We start from the raw sequence: 18,851 nt of genomic DNA, 5'->3' as shown, positions 1-18,851 counted from the left end.
AGACTAAAACACATATTCAGGATGCGCTTAAGCGCAGCCTCAAATCTTGGGGCAAATTCAAGACATGCCAGAAACAGCAGCCAATAGCAAACCAGTCCCGCATGGGGGCCACCGGAGGCTAAAACTTCTTGCTGATCCAAGGTTGACCACTAGATGGAGCCCTGCCAGGGATGGTGATACCCGAGGACAGTGGTGAGCACCCAAACCAACCTACCTCTCCACCTCTCCCATCTCCCATTTGTTTTCTAGTGCAAGGCCAAAACCACAGTCTTTAACACACCTGCCATATGTTTTACCATGAGCTCAGACAAAACATAAAAGTATAAGGAAACTTGGAAACTTCAAGACTCTTCTAGACTTTTGCCCCAGTAAACACGTTGGGAACAAATGTTATCGCCATGTAAAATCTCCATTAAAATCACCTTGTGGGCTTATCTTAAATTAGCACCTCCAGAATTCTTGTTCTCACTCTTGGTTTAGTTTCCCTACTCGTGTCTTGATCTTACACTTGATATGCCCTTCTAATCAGATAAGAAAAGATTTGAAGCGTTTCTGGACTGTAGACCAACCTCTAATGTAATTTGAAAATAGGAGTCGGGCTTGGGGGTTAGGTTTTTCCCTTTTTATTTGTGTATGATTTAGTGTTCATCCCGCACTAGACACTAAAATGCATTGTTTAATTATCTGAGCTCAACACACCATTTTATAATTCATTAGTCAGTTGCTCTTTGCAAAAGCTTATTTCTTATGAAACAAAAGTGGGAATCATGCAACTGGACTATTTATCTCTCTTTAGGGGTTGGGGGTTAATATCTGATAGCTCATAACATCTTTATTATAATGCATTTATAATGATTTACTGGAATCATTCTATGGCTAAGTATCTAATGTCAAAGCTGGGATCTGGCATGAAATAAAATGCTGTATCCTTGGGTAGCTCTAGGGAGAAAAAGGCCTCAGCCAATATCTTCTGTGTAATTCTACAAACTGTAATAAGGGTAGGGGTAATTGCCTTAATGTCAATTAAGCTATTAATAATGCCCATCTTGTCATTCCTAAATATAGCAGTGTCTCAATCATACATTACTGTCCCCTGTTAAGACTGCACAGAAATGAGATCACAGCTTACGTCGATCAGGAAGTCTGTCTAGCAGCCAGTCTTATTCCTTTCCATAAAAGAAAGTTTGGAGATTGATTTACTTGTTTTTGATGAAAAATGTCTACTTAGACACATATCTTTATTTGTAAGGGCAAGTGTTGGCAGTGCTTGTGAGCAGGGACAGTCCAGCCTTAAAAACTGTCCCCTGTTCCTGTTCTGCTTCTAGATGACCAGAGTAAGCTCCTTATCAGGACTAGTGCTCTGGATTCCCGGTCGCTGACGGACGGTGGGGACAGTCCCGTAACAACCATCCAGGCATTTTAGAGTCGGGAGCCTTCAGTCGGGCCACAGGTGGCGCCATGCCGTGTGCACGTTGTTCCCAGCCCACTTGGATGCGCACAAGTTCCTCAAGGACAGATAGACAATGACTGAGACACATCACAGAGTAAAGGGGCTGGCGGTCCATCAGCAAATTTCAGCAGTCAACGTCAAGGGTAAAGGCATATTTGGAATAAGGAATAGATGGTGAAGTGTGGGATTTTGGTGAACGGGGAGAATGTCACCAGCTCTCCCAGATCAGCCCTAAATCAGAACCATTTATCTCACAGCCAAGAACCAGGACAAGACTCCTTCTTCAGTTGGCACTTATATTTCTCCTGGGCTAAGATTTCTGAGCAGCCACTTCCTTCTGCCCCCCCTTGGTGGCCCTCTTGGTGAAGTGAACTTCTACTTGATGATATTTAGAGCTCATTAATTTGTCCCAAGGAAGCTTATTGTATGGCAGTTTAATGACAGAAACCTGTTTTAATGCAAATGGACATGTAATCCCACTAAGTCACTCTGAGGGTGTAAATTTAAAACAATTGCTAGGAACTGACACCAGAGTTTAATAAGATGGAGGGCCAGTTCCTAGATCCCGGCACGCCCGGGCGACCCTGCTTGGACACCCAGCCCCAGAGGTTTTAGTGCAGCTGGTGGTTACCATGGCAATTTAAATGGGGCGGGGAGGAGCTGCAGCGAGCCCATCTCAGGTGGTGGGGATCAGAGCTCTGGAAGAGTGGACTGGGGTGCAGGGAGCGAGGAAGGCTCTGTGTGGGGAGGAAATGAAGAGCGAGTGGGTGTGTTCTGCTCATTATTCCTCAGGGCAGAAGGTTGGGGAAGGTGTGACCAAGACCCAGGAGGCAGCTTTCTGTCCCGGGCTTATTATAAATCCCGGATCCAGGCAAATCCCCACAGAAGGAGCACAGAATCTTTCCGGGGAGGCAACTTCTCCCAGCCTGTGAAGGGGGAAGCCTGCCTCTGGGGTGGAGGCGGGAGGGGGGAAAGGAGACCAGGGCAGGAATTGTTTGTGAATATTTGCTAGATTATAATGCTGTTGGGTACTACATCATTCTCCAGAGAGCCCTGAATAAGGTTATTATGGGTGAAGTCATTTTTGTAATAAAGTTGGCTGTAACTCTGGGTCATAAATCACAGGTTCTGGTACTAAAAAAATTACTAAACATGCCTCCATTACCACATACTGTCCTCCTTTTAAATACTTTGATTTTACTACAAATCCTCCATTGACTGAGATGGGGGAAATACACACAATGAGCAAATGATTCCTTCCGTCCCCGGCAGCAGCCCTGCCGGCATCTGGGCCTCCCGGAATGATTTCCTGAGGTGTGATGTTATTTATGGCGTGCTTTCTCTATCAAAAAGGCAAACAGCATCCCAAGTGACCCCGGAGCATTTGCATCATTGCTTCTCTTGCTAATTGATTCATCCCCTGGCAGGGCCCGAGACACGGGCTGTTAGCTGGACACTCTCTCCCAGCTGCAGACCCTGTGGATTAAGGTGCATAATAAGCAAAGATGTTAATAAAATTGTTAAATGTCAAAACTGCAAACCCCACACCCATTCCGAGTCCATCGGCTCTTCTGGAATGATTCTGTAAAATACCATCTCCTCCCCTTGTCCTTCTCTCAGTCTAAACTTCATAACCTTTGTTAAGTAAGGAGATTAAGAACTATTATTAACAACACTGATTGTTTAATTTCTTTCATAACTTCTTCCTTTCAAATAAGAGTCTGGCACAGAACGAAAAGGAATGTTATCATATGAAGTGCATTTCAGATGTAATAAAGCAGAAAGGAGAGGGTGGCCCCAGTGGCAGTTGTAAGAGGGACAAAGTGTGGATCTCTATAGCTCAGTGGCTGCAAAGCAGAAAATGAAGATTGTAAAAACGTCACATAAAGAAAAAATGCACAGTGGATTCGTTTTGCGATGCCCATAATTCAGTAATGCCTTTAAGTAGCTAGAAGAAATATAATAAATGTTTTTCCACAACATTGATCATACTGTATCAGAGGAAATATTAGTGTGCAGGGAGCCATGATTATACTGGTAGTAATTCTTGGTGCAGAAAACTAGTAGAAGATGGGACCCTTTATAGGCTGAACTTTTATTGGCTGCAGTTATTTACCTTTAAGAATACGCCTAATACATTGTCCTATGGCTAAATATTTTTGTGAAAATTCAAACCAGCACTATCAGTAAATCAGAAATCCTGCCACCATTTTATAGAATTTATATATATATTTTCCTGCAGACGCTCCGGTATGTTCCAGAATACAAAACCAGCCAATTGACCATGTAAAAATTCTGGAATGTCTGTAAAACAGATCCTTCTTCTATATTCTGAAGCCGGATAGGAGCAGACAGGTTTATGGCATGTGATTTCATCCAAATGCCACCTGTATATATATAAAACATCTCTCTAAAGAAATTAAATGGATTATTAGATTATATACTGCCGTAAAACTATACCCAAAGTTGTAAGCGAGGAAAGGGTATGCATGTCATGCAACTGCCTTTTTTTGGTACCGAAACACTGAAGAAAGCTTTGCAAGGCAGGTTTTTTCTTTAGGGAGAAAAGAAGGGAATTGATTCCTCATGCCAGCCTCTTGCTCCTCGGACTGGCAGGAGCTGGTAATGCGGTGGCTGAAGCAGTCTTGGTGCAGGAAGCCCCGCATGCTACGGGGAAGTTCTACCTTCGCTCTGGAGGGAACGCGGACTTGACTCGAAAAATCATCGAACTGGGCTTCCAGGGTGCACCAGATAAGAGCTGGTCCGGCCAAATTCTTGCACAACTCCAAGGAGAGGTGAGGCCTGGGCATATTCATTCCCGGTGCATTCGCCCCAAAGCCCTGCTGTGAAAGTTTCTGGGAGAAGCGACAGGGCCGGGGAATCTCCAAGTGAAGATACTATGAGAGCAGTGATAGGAGCATGGCGTTGTTTTTCTTCAGAATGTGGATAGGCCAGCTTGCAGTTCAAAGGCCTTGGAAAAGCAAACAGACCTGGCTACCTGCTCTGTTTCAATACGCATCTCCCCTAACTCTCGCTGACACAAATGGGAATCATTTCCCAGACTTTCCTTGCAGAGACCATCCCCATCCCTTTGTCCTAGCGCTCTTTGCTTAATGCAGATCACAGGTTTCACACACACGTGCTCCTTCAATGCAACGCAGTTTCTATGATGTTCTTTCTTCTCCGCCATTTGGGCACAACGGGGGTGGATTAGCTAAAGAGCAATTGGCACTTTTTATGGAGTTATGTCTTGATTTTCTCACTGGAGTTGGGTAGATGACAAAGAAGAAGTGAAAGAGGGCCCCTTTAAGTTCTTCCCATCTTGAGGGCTTTAAAGAGGCAGGCAGTTGAAGAGAAAAACCCCAACGTAAGGGAGTCTAAGATTGAGAAACAGCTTGCCACAAGATGATGGTTTCTCTGAAGGTGAGCCGCCTGAGAAGGTGGTAAGCAGTCACCTGATGTGCTCAGCATTGCTGTGGACATAAATAATTTAGAGGCTCAAGTGACCCAACAGGCTTCTGTCGAGTTCTTTCCCAACATGGCAGAGGGGGTGCTTTTTAAGCATCCTCTTACAAGGGGCACTGTTCTAGGTACTTCCAAGCAGCAGTGGCTCTTCTTGGATTTTTTTAAATGAAAATTATTATTGTTGTTGTTATTTATCTTACTCAGTTAGTTGCCTGACAGTTGAAAGAATGCAATTTAAAAATGAAAAGATCTGGGGGAGGCTAATAGCTCTTTGAATTCCCTCTTTAGATATATTATCATATTAATGGACCTGTTACCAAAACTTAGTAAAGATCAGTGGGTAGTCCTGTTCTTTCTTCTTTCTCCTTCTTTCCTCTTTCTTCCTTCCCTCCCTCCCTCCCTTCCTTCCTCCCTCCCTCCCTCCCTTCCTTCCTTTTTCCCTTCTCTCCTTTATTTTCCGTTCCTTTTATTCTCTTCCCTCTCCTTCTTTCTCTTCTTCGTCAACAACTTGGAAAAAATCTTAATGAATTTCTTAGAGCAATTCTACAACAATGAAAATATCCAGGGTCACACATGCTTTCCCTGGAGTATTTAACAGTGGAGTCAAGTCGTAGCTTCCATTTTTGCTGGGTTTGCAGTAGCACAAAGTCTCACTTACGCTTGCAAAAATATCTAAGTGTGCTTAGGAGGGTCAGAGAGACCCTTGGAGAGTAGACCCACTATAATTTTAGTAAAATTAAAAAGCAAGAAAATAATAATAATGGAACAACAGACTTTGGAAACTGCTTTGTGAATAAACAGTAAATTTAGCTGCACCAGCAGTCTAGCCTGAATTACTGACTTACACTGTGGCCAGGTAACATTTGACAATACAGAGTATTTGGTTATAATATGGACCATTTTATATTTTAAAATGAGACACACTTGTAATTATCTCTACAACCGCTGGATGTCACTGTTGCATACGTCTGGCCATAAAAACTTCCCACTTAGGCAACCTGAAACTGGTATTTTAAGGGCTGTCATGTTACCTCCTTGGCGCTCTGCCTTTTGATGGAGCACCAGCTACCATGCTAAGACGACTCTCTTCTCCATTCGGTGCAGTCAGCCCAGTTCTCAATTATGGCACTCTACTGGGAATTCTTCTAATTTATACAGGATGAGATTCCCCAAACACAATTATCTTCTTCACTATATTTAAAAGGAGTGCGGTATTTTTATAATAGTTCCCCACATTGTATATTAATTGTAACTAACACATTCTGGATACCAAATGGAATGAAGTGAAAACATAACCATAAAATACCCTGGATTTATAAAGTGTCTTTTTTTTTCCCCCTCAAAGAGCTTACAACAGTTTCATATCTGTTTGCTCATCTGTCTTCCCAACATCCCTAGGGGTTACCTGCTTTAATGCTTTTATGAGTCAAAGTTGACCTGTGAAATAAATTGAATGAAGTAATTATTTACACCGGCATCCCAGGGGTAAAGCAAAAGCAAACATTGAAAATGTGTTCCAGACAGCTAATTCTAGTTTGCAAAAGTAACCCACTGAAATTTTGGTAGTTCTGGTTTTCTTTGTCAATTACTTTTATAATTCCTTAATTCATGGGCCCTTTAATCCTTCTTTTAAAAAGTTATTTTAAAAAATCTGAGCCATCTAGTGTAGCTGACGTTATACAGAAATGAGATCTAGAGACCTTCCCAAACCTGAAGAAAGCCGGGCTCAGTAGAAGTGCTAGACTAGACTAGACCAGTGGGGGGGGGGGGGGGGCACACACAGGTGGACCAGTTGGAATAGTACTTAGCTTTCTCTATGGTTAAAAATATTCATGAGCTTCAATTTTGCTGTCTTATTTAAACTCTTTCTTTTTCTTAAAACCTTGGAGTTGTTTTCTTTAACTTCCTCTAGTGTCCTGGCCCTGGGGAAGCCAGAGCTGTTCTTAGAGGACTATTGGTCTAGATTGTGTGTGGGGGGGGTGGGGGTGGGGGTGGGGGGGGATACTCTATGTTTTAGTGAACTAGCAGAGAGCTGTGTTGCCTGCCATCAACGGGATGCTTTGATCCAAAATTTCAGTCATTGTTTCCACATTTAGGGGCTGGAATGAACATCAAAGAAGTGGGTGTACGGAATTTACTGAATGCCAAAGAAGTACAATAACATACAGAGGATATAAGCAAATCCCAGTGGCAAAATTTGCTGCCAATTCTTGCACATAATAGAAGCCCTAAAGTGACAGTCTATCTTTGACAAATGCATAATGATATCAGTGCCAAGGGAAGGAACTAGCATGCTGAAAGGTGAATAAAAGAGTTGGGAACAATTCAGTGCACTTACACATTTCCTTAGTGTGTTTTCACACAACAAGGAAAGCAGATGACACAAATGCATTAGGTAATCATTGGACAGGGCTGCAAACTCACCAGCAGTTTGAAACCGACCTGGCTCTTTTGGGATCCAGCTCTAAAGATGAAAATAAAATGTGATTAGAAATAATTCATCTTCTGGAGGAAAAAAAAAGGAACAAGTAAAGTGAAAATAGCTTTCTTGTTCTGTCTTGGATAGTTCCAGTTTTAAAGCCCATATGTTGTTTGCTATAACTTCTTCTCCTCCCAGGGCCAATGCATTCCAAACACTTCAGCTAGTGCACTGCACCGAGGAGTCTAGGAAGTTAGGGCTCATTTGTATCCACAGTCTTTGTTCAAATATGGATTAATTTTGGTTAATTTCAGTAGGTGCACATAAAGTAAAATGCACAGAACTGAAACCACTGAAATCAGGCCATTGTGTGATCATCTAAAAACCTACTTTTCAAGCTCCTTTAAGTTTTATTTTTGAAATAAAAACAATAAAATGACTGTAAAAAGTTTCCAAAAGCGTTGACATTATGAGCAATTGCTAACCAAGGCTATTCCCAGAATGATAGCGCAAATTTGGATATAATTCTAGACAAACTAACTGCCCTGCAGTGCCAGCTATAAATATTTCATTCAGAAGGTGATTTGAGAAGGGTCCTGTGGTACGTGGCTCTTGCCTCCGGGGCCAGGTATCTGTGTAGATGCGTATTGCGTTGCTGTCACCTGGGCTAGCCTGGGACGACGGCAGGGGCAGACTCTTGCCCTTAAGCTGCAGTCCCTTCACTATGAAGATGAGTGTGTAAGGCCTTCTGTCGGCTGCTTTAAACAACCAGACCATGTGTGGATGTTTAGAGAAAGAAGTTTCAAAATGCACAGTACATGGCAAGTGCCTTCAGGGTTCATGAGCACAGTCTGGTAATGAATTGAGTACAAGCGAGACCAAGATGTGTGTGTTTATTTGAAATCCTCCTCGGTGGAGCGAGACATTGTGCTGGTTGCAAATAGAGACGCCATTTCTGTCCTTTGCATTGAGCAATCAGAACAGATTGTGCATATACACCCAAACCATTTCCAACGCAGCCCCTACCTACAGTTCTTCACTGCTTCTTACAAGATTTCTTCTACGGCCTTGCACTGCATAATAAAGGAGCTCGTGGAAGGATCCTGCTCTGTTTACTGTGCATGTTAAGTAAATGCAATGCTTTTCATTATTTCAAACTCTATAATGCAATGACTGAGTGCCTAGAAAATGGACAAACAAGTATTCAACTGGCTGGATGAACCATGGCTTTCTGGCATTAAAAGTGCAATATTTATGACTTAATTTAATCATAGAAGAAAATATTGAGTAGGTGACTGAGTAAAATGATGACTGTGTATTATGTTTTTACCATGCAGCTGGATAAACATATTCAACAACAGACCTTGGCAAGAACTGCAAAGATGCTCTTGACAATGGCATGAATAAATATTAGGTGCTGCCTAGAATTCACTGCATTTGTGGTCTTGAGCAAAGCCAGATGAAGTTTAGCAGGGAAATGGAGAAGAAGCCACGCATACACACTGGGATTATGTAAACACTGAAGTCTTTCTCTGCTGCCCAGGAATTGCTCTAACATTCATTTTCACCGACATCACTGACAGATTTTTTTTTTTTTTTACTTATTATCTTTGCACTTGTAGGAGTGTACTTTAGCATGAAAACCCAGCTTTTGGGAAGCCCATGGCAAATTTTTCAACAACATGGACATGGGAGAAAAGAAATACTTTGCATAGGCTACAGAGAGCTGACAAAAAAGATATTTTGTAGTGACCCAATCCAACCTATATAGAGCAGTAAATTTAAAAAACTTCTTTAGATTGCTTCTTAAATTTCTTTAGAATGTATGGCTTCTGATTCCAAGAAGAACCATAAGAAAAAACAATGTTTTGAAAAGATATTTTGAAGGGAGGAGATCAGTCACGTTAACAGTCACTTCATGAAGCATTTGTATCCGGTGCAAAAAGAACCAGCATGTAAGAGAGTTATTACAGAAATAGGTCATAGTGGGGCACCTGGGTGGCTCAGACGGTTGGGCATCTGCCTTCGGCTCAGGTCATGGTCCCAGGGTCCTGGGATCGAGCCCCGCATCGGGCTCCCTGCTCTGCGGGAAGCCTGCTTCTCCCTCTCCCACTCCCCTTGCTTGTGTCCCCTCTCTCGCTGTGTCTCTTTCTGTCAAATAAATAAATAAAATCTTTAAATAAAAAAAAAAGAAATAGGTCATAGTGAATTTTTCCCTGTAGAATTGTTTTACTGATAAAGAAAAGATCTTTTCCCCCAGCTTTATTGACATATCTTATATGTCAGTTATTTAAGATTGTATAAGCTTAAGGTGTGTGACATGTTGGTTTGAGATACTTCTATTGGGAAATGACCACCACCAGAGCATTGGTGAACACCTCTGTCACTTCACATAATTGCCATATCTTTTCTGTGGTGACAGCCTGTAAGATCTACTCTCTAAGCAGCTTTCAAGTATATACCACAGTATGGTTAACTATAATCACCAGGCTGAACATTAGATCCCCCCAAACTTATTCATCTTGTAACTGCAAGTTTGTACCCTTTGACCAACATCTTTCTATTTCCCCACGCCCCAGCCCCTGGTAACCACCAACTTACTCCCCGTGTCTATGACATTTTTTAAGATTCTGCATGTAAGTGATACCATGCACTATTTGTCTTTCTCTTTCTCTGTTTGATTTATTTCACTTAGAATAATGCCCTCAAGGTGCATCCATGTTTTTTGCAAAGGCAGGATTTCTTCCTTTCTCTTAGCTGAATAGTATTCCATTGTATATGGTATATATTATGTATATATACATACACCACATCTTTATCCATTCATACTTTGATGAACACTTTGGTTGTTTTCATGTCTTGACTACTGTGGATAATGCTGCAGCCGACATGGGAGTGCAGATATCTTTTTGAGCCCTATTTTCATTTCCTTTGAATATATACCCTGCAGTGGTATTGCTGGATCACATGTAGTTCTATTTTTATTTTTTTGAGAAACATCTATACTGTTTTCCATAGTGGCTGTATTCATTTACATTCCCACCAACGGGGCACAAAGGTTCCCTTTTTTCCACATCCTCACCAACACTTGTTATTTCTTGTCTTTTTGATGATAGCCATCTAAAGGTGTGAGGTGATAGCTCCTTTTAGTTTCCATTTGCATTTTCCTGATGATTAGTGATATTGAGCATCTTTTCATGTGCTATTTGTGTATCTTTTTTGGAAAAATATCTATTCAGTTCCTCTGCCCATTTTAAATTGGATTTTTGTTTTGTTTTGTTACTGAATTGTATAAATTCTTTATATCTTTTGGATTTTAACCCCTTATTAGATATAGGATTTGCAGATATTTTCTCCCATTTCATAGGTTGCCTTTTCATTTCGTTGATTGTTTCTCTTGCTGTGCAGAAGCCTTTGAGTTTGATGTAGTCCTATTTGTTAATTTTTGCTTTTGTTGTTTGTGCTTTTGGTGTCATATCCAAAAAATTGTTGCCATGACCAGTGTCAAGGAGGTTTTCCCCTGTACTTTCCTCTAGGAGTTTCATGGTTTTGGTTTTTCGGTTTAAGTCTTTAATTCATTTTGAGTTAATCTTTGTGTATGGTGTAAGATAGGGGCCCAGTTTCATTCTCCTGCATGTGGTTATCTTAGTTTTCCCAGCACCCTTTATTAAAGAGACTATCCTTTCCACATTAAGTATTCTTGGCTCCCTTACCAAATAATTAGTTGACTATATATGCAGGAGTTTATTTCTGACTCTCTGTTCTATTCCATTGATCTGTGTGTCTGTCTTTTTGCAAATACCATACTGTTTTGATTACTAAAGCTTTGTAATCTAGTTTGAAATCAGGAAGTGTGATGCCTTCAGCTTTGTTCTTCATCCTCAACATTACTTTGGGCATTCAGGATCTTTAATAGTTTCACGTGAATTTTAGGATTGTTTTTTCTATTTCTTGAAAAATGTCAGTAGAATTTTGATAGGGATTGCGTTGAATTTATAGATGACTCTGGGTGGTATGAAGGTTGTCTCTTATAGGCAGCATATAGTTGGGTCTTGTCTTTTTATCCATCCAGCTACTGTATGCCTTTTGACTGGAAAATTTAATCCATTTACATTAGAATACTTATTGGTAGGTAAGGATTTATTAATGGTATGTTACTGTTTTCTGGTTGCTTTTTAGTCCCTTTGTTCCTTTCTTCCTCCCTTGCTGCCTTCCTTTGTGAACTGATGATTTTGCATAGTGGGCTGCTTTAATTCCCTTCTCTTTATCTTTTGTGAATTTACTGGAGGTTTTTGCTTGGTGGTTATCATGAGGCTTACATAAAACACTTTATAGATATAGCAGTCTATTTTACATTAACAACAAAACTTGGATTGCATACAAAAAACTCTACCCTTTTACATTTCTGATGTCACAATTTACCTCTTTTTATATTGTGTATTCATTACCAAATTATTGTAGCTATAGTTATTTTTAATACTCTTGTCCTTTAGGAAAATTTCTGGCTAAGGTCTTTGCTTTTGATTTTCTGGAGCATACACACTGTGTCTAGAACAACAGAAGAAAAGCTATGGTATCTGGGCCACAATGTATGTGCCACAGACTTCTGCTAACTCTTTGAATTTCCTAGATTGCTTTTTATTCTTTGGGTCATCTTAGCATTAAACTATGAGGACAGAATGCATCCAAGAGGCTAGCAGAACCTACAGGAAAAGAACACCCAAATGGGTGTGGGTATTCCAGATCCTAGTCTTGTCGTGTGACCCTGGGCAAGTCACTTTGCTTCTCTGTACCTCAGTTTTTTCAATCTGTAAAATTATAAGAACATTTGTTTGGCCAGCTTTCAGAGTCTGATTGTGAGAGGAAAACTCAATCATCTAAAGCATTAGTTTCTTTTGTTATTAAATCACAGTACATTTAATTGAAACTCTGATTTGTTCCTGAAAGGATTTCAATTGCATTTAGAGAAGTTAAAATACAAACTTAAGACACGACCATGATGGGGGTACCTGGGTGGCTCAGTCTGTTAAGCATTTGACTCTTGGTTTTAGCTCAGGTCATGATTTCCCAGTGGTGAGATCCAGCGCCACCTCCGGATCCAGCTCCGTGCTCAGGCTCAGCATGGAGTCCCCTTCAGATTCTCTCTCCCTCTGCTCCTCCCTCTTTGCTCCTCCCCCTCTGTGCCTTCCCACCTCTGCTTCTGCATGCTCTCTCTCTCTAAAGTAAATAAATAAAATCTTTAAAAAAAAGAAAAGATATGACCATGACTACAACTAATACTTCCCAATATATCCAAGCAAATATGGTGACCCTCAATTATTTTCTTTTGAAGAAACCTCTCAAAATCTTATTTTTTAAAAAAAATTTATTTATTTATTTTAGAGAGAGAGAGAGAGAGTGTGTGCGCTCAAGTAGGAGGGAGGGGTACAGGGAGAGGGAAAGAAGCAGACTCCCTGCTAAGGACAGAACCCAACCCTGAGATCACGACCTGAGCCAAAATCAAGAGTCAGACGCTTAACTGATTCAGTCACCCAAGCGCCCCTCAAAATCTTATTTTTAAAAGGAAATCTAGCTCATCTCCCAAGTACTCTGTCCTCCTGGTAATATTCTTAATTGGACACATTCCACTTTGATGTGCATTTACAAATAAGTGACTGGAGTGCTTGAACCACGTGGTGGAGCTAGAAGTAGCAAGAGGGGTGTTTGGACGTGAAATTGCCATAATTTGGTGATGGGTTGGATTTGGGAAAGTGAGAGAGAATGAAGTGTCAAAAGATGACTCCCAGACTTATACAGACGTTGAGAGAAGAAAGATTTGGAGGAATAATCGGGAATTCAGTTTGGGAAATGTTAAATCCAGGAAAAGACCATAAAGGCATCTGTGATGGTAAAAGAGCACTGAGCTTAGAGGCAAAGGACTTCAGTTAAGGTCCTGGCTCTGCTCTGATATGTATGACTGTGGGGACGAAGACTTATTCTTCCTGAGTTTTGGTGTCCTTATCTGTAAAATGGAGATATTAATATCTTTCTCATTACTTTGTTGGGAAGGTAAAATGACAATTTTTTTAAAATGCTTTATTTTTTAAGTAATCTTTACACCCAACACAGGGCTCAAACTCATGGCCCCGAGATCAAGAGTCGCTCCTTCCACCGACTGAACCAGCCAGGCACCCCAAGAATTATTTGAAGGCATTTATAATGCCTACTTCTTGTTACTATAGACACATGAGAAATAACACAATGAAACGAGTTGGGACATTCTCTCCTGGAAACATCCCCACTAAGTAACAGATACCCTTCTCTTCTTGTCTTTTCACTAATTCACCTTGTGTCTTTCACCGAGTCGCCTTGAAGGCCCGCTCTTTCTCTTCTCTACCTTCAGGAGGATGCCTACACCCATGACCTCATCTCGAAGGGCACGGAGAGTTAATGTGGAGAAGAGTCTCTTAAGATTCATGGTTAATTAGGGGCAGGAATCACGGCTCTGGAATGTTATGGGCTTCCAATGAATATTAATTGATTGGGCTTTAGCATTACCATTTGGGTTTTTAAATCGTGGGAAGAAGAAGAGATTTTAGTCAATTGGGAGAAAATATCTCCATGCCTGCTCATGTTGGTTTGGGAACATCCATTAACCCCACGAAGTTGAGCCTCAGATTGTCCCCAGAATCCAAGGAAGGACAAAGGCCATGGAAACATGAGGGAGAAGCTAACGTTTCCCCTACTTAGGTTTCCTCAGTGTGAACTCCTTGATCCCTCCCTACATTGATGTACTAAAAAATCTGTGTGTGATTAACTTATTCTGACCACCCCAAAGCCAAGTAGGGAATCTGGCTGCCAACAGCAGTGGGGTAGCTTTGGCTATAGCAGAGATCACAGGAGAGGGCAAAATACATCTGCCCTTACACAGAGTCTAAGAAGGCTCATTTTTCAAGGGCAAATAGATTCTGTTTGTGAAATACAGACTTCATAAAATTTGAACATTTATTAAACCTCAAAAAGGGGCAAGGAGTACAGAAATATCTGAACTGTGCCTCAGTCTTACAACCTATCTGGGGGGAGAAAACTAGTAAATGAAAAATTTGGTACTAGATAACCTCTCTCTACTGTGAAGCAAGTTTTGTTGTGTTGTTGTGTTTGCCTCTTACGTGTATTTTGTGAATCTCTGTTTCCTGCCCGAGAATTTCCAAGTGCAACAACAAAAAAATAAAAAAACATAGTTCCAACTATCCCCATATTTTCCAAGATGGAATACTGTTTCTGTGTTAAAATTTTTTTTTCCAGCTGAGCTCTATGACCAATATCTGAACACAAAACTCTTATTTCCTGGGCATTATTTTTCTATTCTTTAATAAGTGTCTAGTATATTTGGCATGATGTCTTGAAATACCTGAATAAGGGGTCAGTCATTAGCAAATTTTCATGATGCTACGCTTCCCAGTGTACACGTATAGGTGTGCATATATGTCACTCCAAAGAGGAACCACTTGTCATCTGGTATACCTAGAGCTCTTAGGACAGTAGCTGCACCACAGTTAAGTCCTATGTAAGTCTTGACAGCTACTGTTTCTGCCATTACTACACTACTGGTACTGTTGGAAAGACTAAGGGTTATGCTGTGACCAGGGGTCAGCTGGGCTGGTGTCATGAGATCTACCAACCCCTGGTGTGGACCTAACACCTGTGCTTCTCACTTATGAGTGACTCTTTGACTCTTTGGGAAGTCCATCTTCCTAGGTCCACATATTTGCCATTGGCTGCCTCTTGGAACTGCCAGAGTGTCAAGGGGAAGCTTTGGGATACAGCATGTGTGGGGGCCATCACTCTTAAGGCAGTGCTTCTCCAATTACGTATCGTGAAAGATAAGTTTTTGTTTTGTTTTTTTAATTTCCAATCTGTCACAGCCTGGTATTTTGGAAGGGGAATAAAAATAACTTAAAATGGAATAAAAAACCAATACACACAAAATTCAAGTCCCATTTTTTATTAGATTCAACAGACATAAACTCATCCTGCCAAATGGTTCTCAACATTTTAAATGCTTTCTCTCGATTCTATGCTTGTCTCATCTCTGCACGGTAACCAAGATTACAATAGCAGGCCCCGTTTTGAATAGCAGTGCTGTAAAGGACAGTGAGGAACCCCCAAAGGCCTGTCATTTTCAGGCTGGTCTCCTTTTGTGGAGCTCAGAGGGCTCTCACCGCGGCAGAGGACGCTACAGGTCGGCAGGCCTTAGGCCTCAGCCTCACTGGTGCCAAGCTGGTGTGTAGAAGGTAACGGAGAGGCCATCAGGGGAAGCTAAGTTCTGCTGGGTGCTGGCCATTCTCTCAGCAGGGGATTTATGCACAGCTAAGCGGTGGGCTGTTTAATGCGGATGCACAGGTGTGGAAACAGTTTGTGATAGGCAGGTTTATGGCATATAAACACATTGTATGTTATACTGTAATCAACTATATAAACAACTTTACAATTGTCTATACTTCATATTTCCAGCATTTGGTTTTGTTAATCATATGTCTTCCTGACAGCAATTAAATAACCTTGAGAGAAAATGTACACCTGCTGTCTCCCCTGGGGAAGCTACATCTCTTTTGTGAATGACATAAGTTCTCTATAAAGCATAACTGAAGATAGAATTGAATTTGGAGATATGTCTCCTTTCTCTCCTGTTTTATCTCTAGTTGAAATGGAGGGCATGGTTTAATAGAGCTGGTCTTTTTCTGTATCCCTATTCTAAGATTCTACTTAAACCAAAACATTTCGCTGAGGTGCTAATTAGAGATGAGAGCTAAATGAGGTTGAGATGAGTATGGGCAGTGAGGAGGTCCCACATTTGCCTCCTTGGCCTGCACCCCCGCTCTTCCCAACCTCTCTACCCCAATGCTCTCTATTCTTTCAGATTTCCTTCTAGGAACACCCTGCCGATCCTGTTTTCCTTCAAACAAAACAGAACATAACAAAGCATTTGCTTTGCTTGGGTCAGGTTCCACACAAGGTCCACTCATTAGGATTAATGAATTAAAAGTCTCTCTTAATTGACAGGTGTTGGCGCCAGGGGAGTCCTCGGGGCTCAGTGCGGGCCGGGAACTGCTACAGCCTGAAGTGGCCGAGTCTCGATTCTGGATTGGTTGGGTGAGGCAAAGTTTGGGGAGTTAGTGCCCTAGGGGCGTGTTCTCAAAGCCGGCCTGGGGCGATGCGTGAAATGGGTGCACTGGATGGGCGAGGAGCTGCCCCAGGACCAGAGCCTCCGGCACAACTACCAGGCTGGCTGCAGCTGCTCAGACTTGAGGCCATAATTGCCCTTGTAACTCTTCCACCCCCACGGGCGGGCTGAACTCATCCAGGCCACGGAGCCAGTGGGTAGTCCTGACCACAAAGTATCACAAAGCCTTCACCAACTAGCCAAGTCCTATGTTTTGGAGCCAGAACTCTGAGGACCTGGGACCCCATCCCCATCGTGTTCTGCTGAGCTGATGGGTTGGGAACAGCTGTCCGGAAGAGGAACGTATGCTATGGGGTCTTTCACTCACTCTTGGAATGGCTCCATCCACTCTCCACTTGATAAGAAAAATGGCTTCAAAACACAGCATTTCGTCAGTGTGAAAACCATGCCAGAGCTATCTGACCTTGTTAACAGGGACCTGACCTGTTGGTCTGATGGAGAATGAGAATGTTCTGATACTTATTGAAACTCTACAAATTTTCTTTCTTGGCTCTTCAGTGATAGCTCTGTCAAGGATGAAGGGAAATGACCTATGGGGTTGGAAATGCTTCTGTTAACATGGATGATACATCAACTGTCAAGACAAATTCAAGCCAGGGAGGTCACTAGATCATAAGTGGGAGATATGCACCACCACCCACAAGGCATCCTGGGATTATCATTGTGACAGGGCCTTGTCTGACATCGCAAGTGAATCTGAAATAATTTCAGAACTGGTTTAGACAATAGGTTTGGGAGGCAACTATCTTCTCAATGTTGAACCAACTAAATGGACTGATTGTTCCCATCTTCTAAGAAAGGCTTCTTGCTGCTGGGAAGTGGTTGAGCATCAATGGGGAGGCTATCTATGCATCTAAACCATGGAGAGTGCAATGGGAAAAGAACACAGCATCTAGGGTAGACCTCAAAAGGATCAGCTATGTATGCCATTTTACTGCACTGGTCAAAAAATGGACTCTTAACCCTTCAATCCCCCATAACTATCTTGACTATAAAGGTAAGGATGCCGGAATCCAAGAAGATTGAGGTGGTCCACAAATCTGGATAAAGTTTTCCTCATTTTTCTGACCTCATCATCTGCTCTCCCAGTTGAGTTTGCTTACACTGTGAAGCTGATCATTGAAGTTCAAGAGGAAAAGGACACTGCCTCATGTTTGCTGCTTTGGTTTTCCTTGTATAGTACCATCACTGTAATAAACTAACTTCTCTTCCCTACCCAGAGATAGCTTTTCCAACACATTTTAATCAAAGGAACTGAGCGCATTACACTGACGTCTCAATGAACTGAGGATCTGAGCACCACTGATAGTATACCTCACTCTGGGCAGCAAAAGAAAGGACTGAACAATTAAGCTCTGAGTTCATCCATTCCTACCTTTGGAAATTATCTACAATGGAAACTTCCCTCAATTCTCTGTTTGATAAGGCTACTTGCTTACTCTATGACCTTAGTTCAAGAATAAGCCAAGTCACCCTGTTGCCTATGAGAGGGGGTAGAAAGTTTGGCAAGCTCAACCATATGCTATTTATTTAATGTCAATTGTCGATTGTCACCAACCTCTTCCCCTCCCCCCACCCCCAAATGCGGGAGAGCCTAGAGGGGAAGGAAAAGGCTTCTAGGCTGCTAATGTTCAATATTCAGAAGTTTCTGAAGAAAACTAGTAGCTCTGAATTTCCATCTGTTTACAGGTATACTATTTTAAAAAAATGGGTGTGATTCTACCCTGCCTTTTAAAATATGATCAAATAAATACATTTATATGTCAAAAAATTTATATATCTCCCTATCATCTCTCTCTTTTTTTTCCCTTGCAATTTTTGTTGTTGTTATTGTTGAAGAAACTGACTGTTTGTCTTGGAGTTTCCAACAGTCTGGATTTTGCTGACTGTGTCCCTATTTATTGTATTACTCTGTCATTGTAAGCTCTAAATTGGCAGTTAGATCTAGAGGCTTGATAAGATTCAGGTTCAATTATTTTGTCAAGGATATTTCTTATACAGTGTTTTGTACTTCTATTAGGAGGTACATAATGTCTGATTTTCTCTCTTTGGTGATCTGAGCAGCCATTGGTGGTCATTGCTCAGATCTACTAATTCATTAGGAGGTGGCAAAATGGTGATATCCTGATTCTATTGGTCTTTATTCATTTGTTAGCTGGAAAACTTCTATAAAGAAGTTTCCCCTTGACACTCTGGTTACTCTGAGACCAGGTATTTTTTATTTGTTTGTTTGGTTTGTTTGTTTTGTTTTTTAGCACAATGAATTGGTTCCTTAGTATCCTCTAAAAGGTGAG

General features: G+C 41.4%; 1 long non-coding RNA gene and 1 pseudogene across 1 annotated transcript in view; both read left to right on the top strand.

The window, feature by feature from the left end:
* Positions 1 to 18,851, top strand: part of LOC144381507 (uncharacterized) — a 253,293-nt gene that overhangs the window by 123,316 nt on the left and 111,126 nt on the right. The window lies entirely within an intron of this gene.
* On the top strand, positions 1,524 to 17,759 carry LOC118530138 (tissue alpha-L-fucosidase-like; annotated as a pseudogene).

Source organism: Halichoerus grypus, chromosome 4 (genome assembly GCF_964656455.1).
Source record: "Halichoerus grypus chromosome 4, mHalGry1.hap1.1, whole genome shotgun sequence".
Taxonomy (NCBI): Eukaryota; Metazoa; Chordata; class Mammalia; order Carnivora; family Phocidae; genus Halichoerus; species Halichoerus grypus.
The sequence above is the reverse complement of the archived record's forward strand: the minus strand, read 5'-3'. Positions and strand labels throughout refer to the sequence as shown.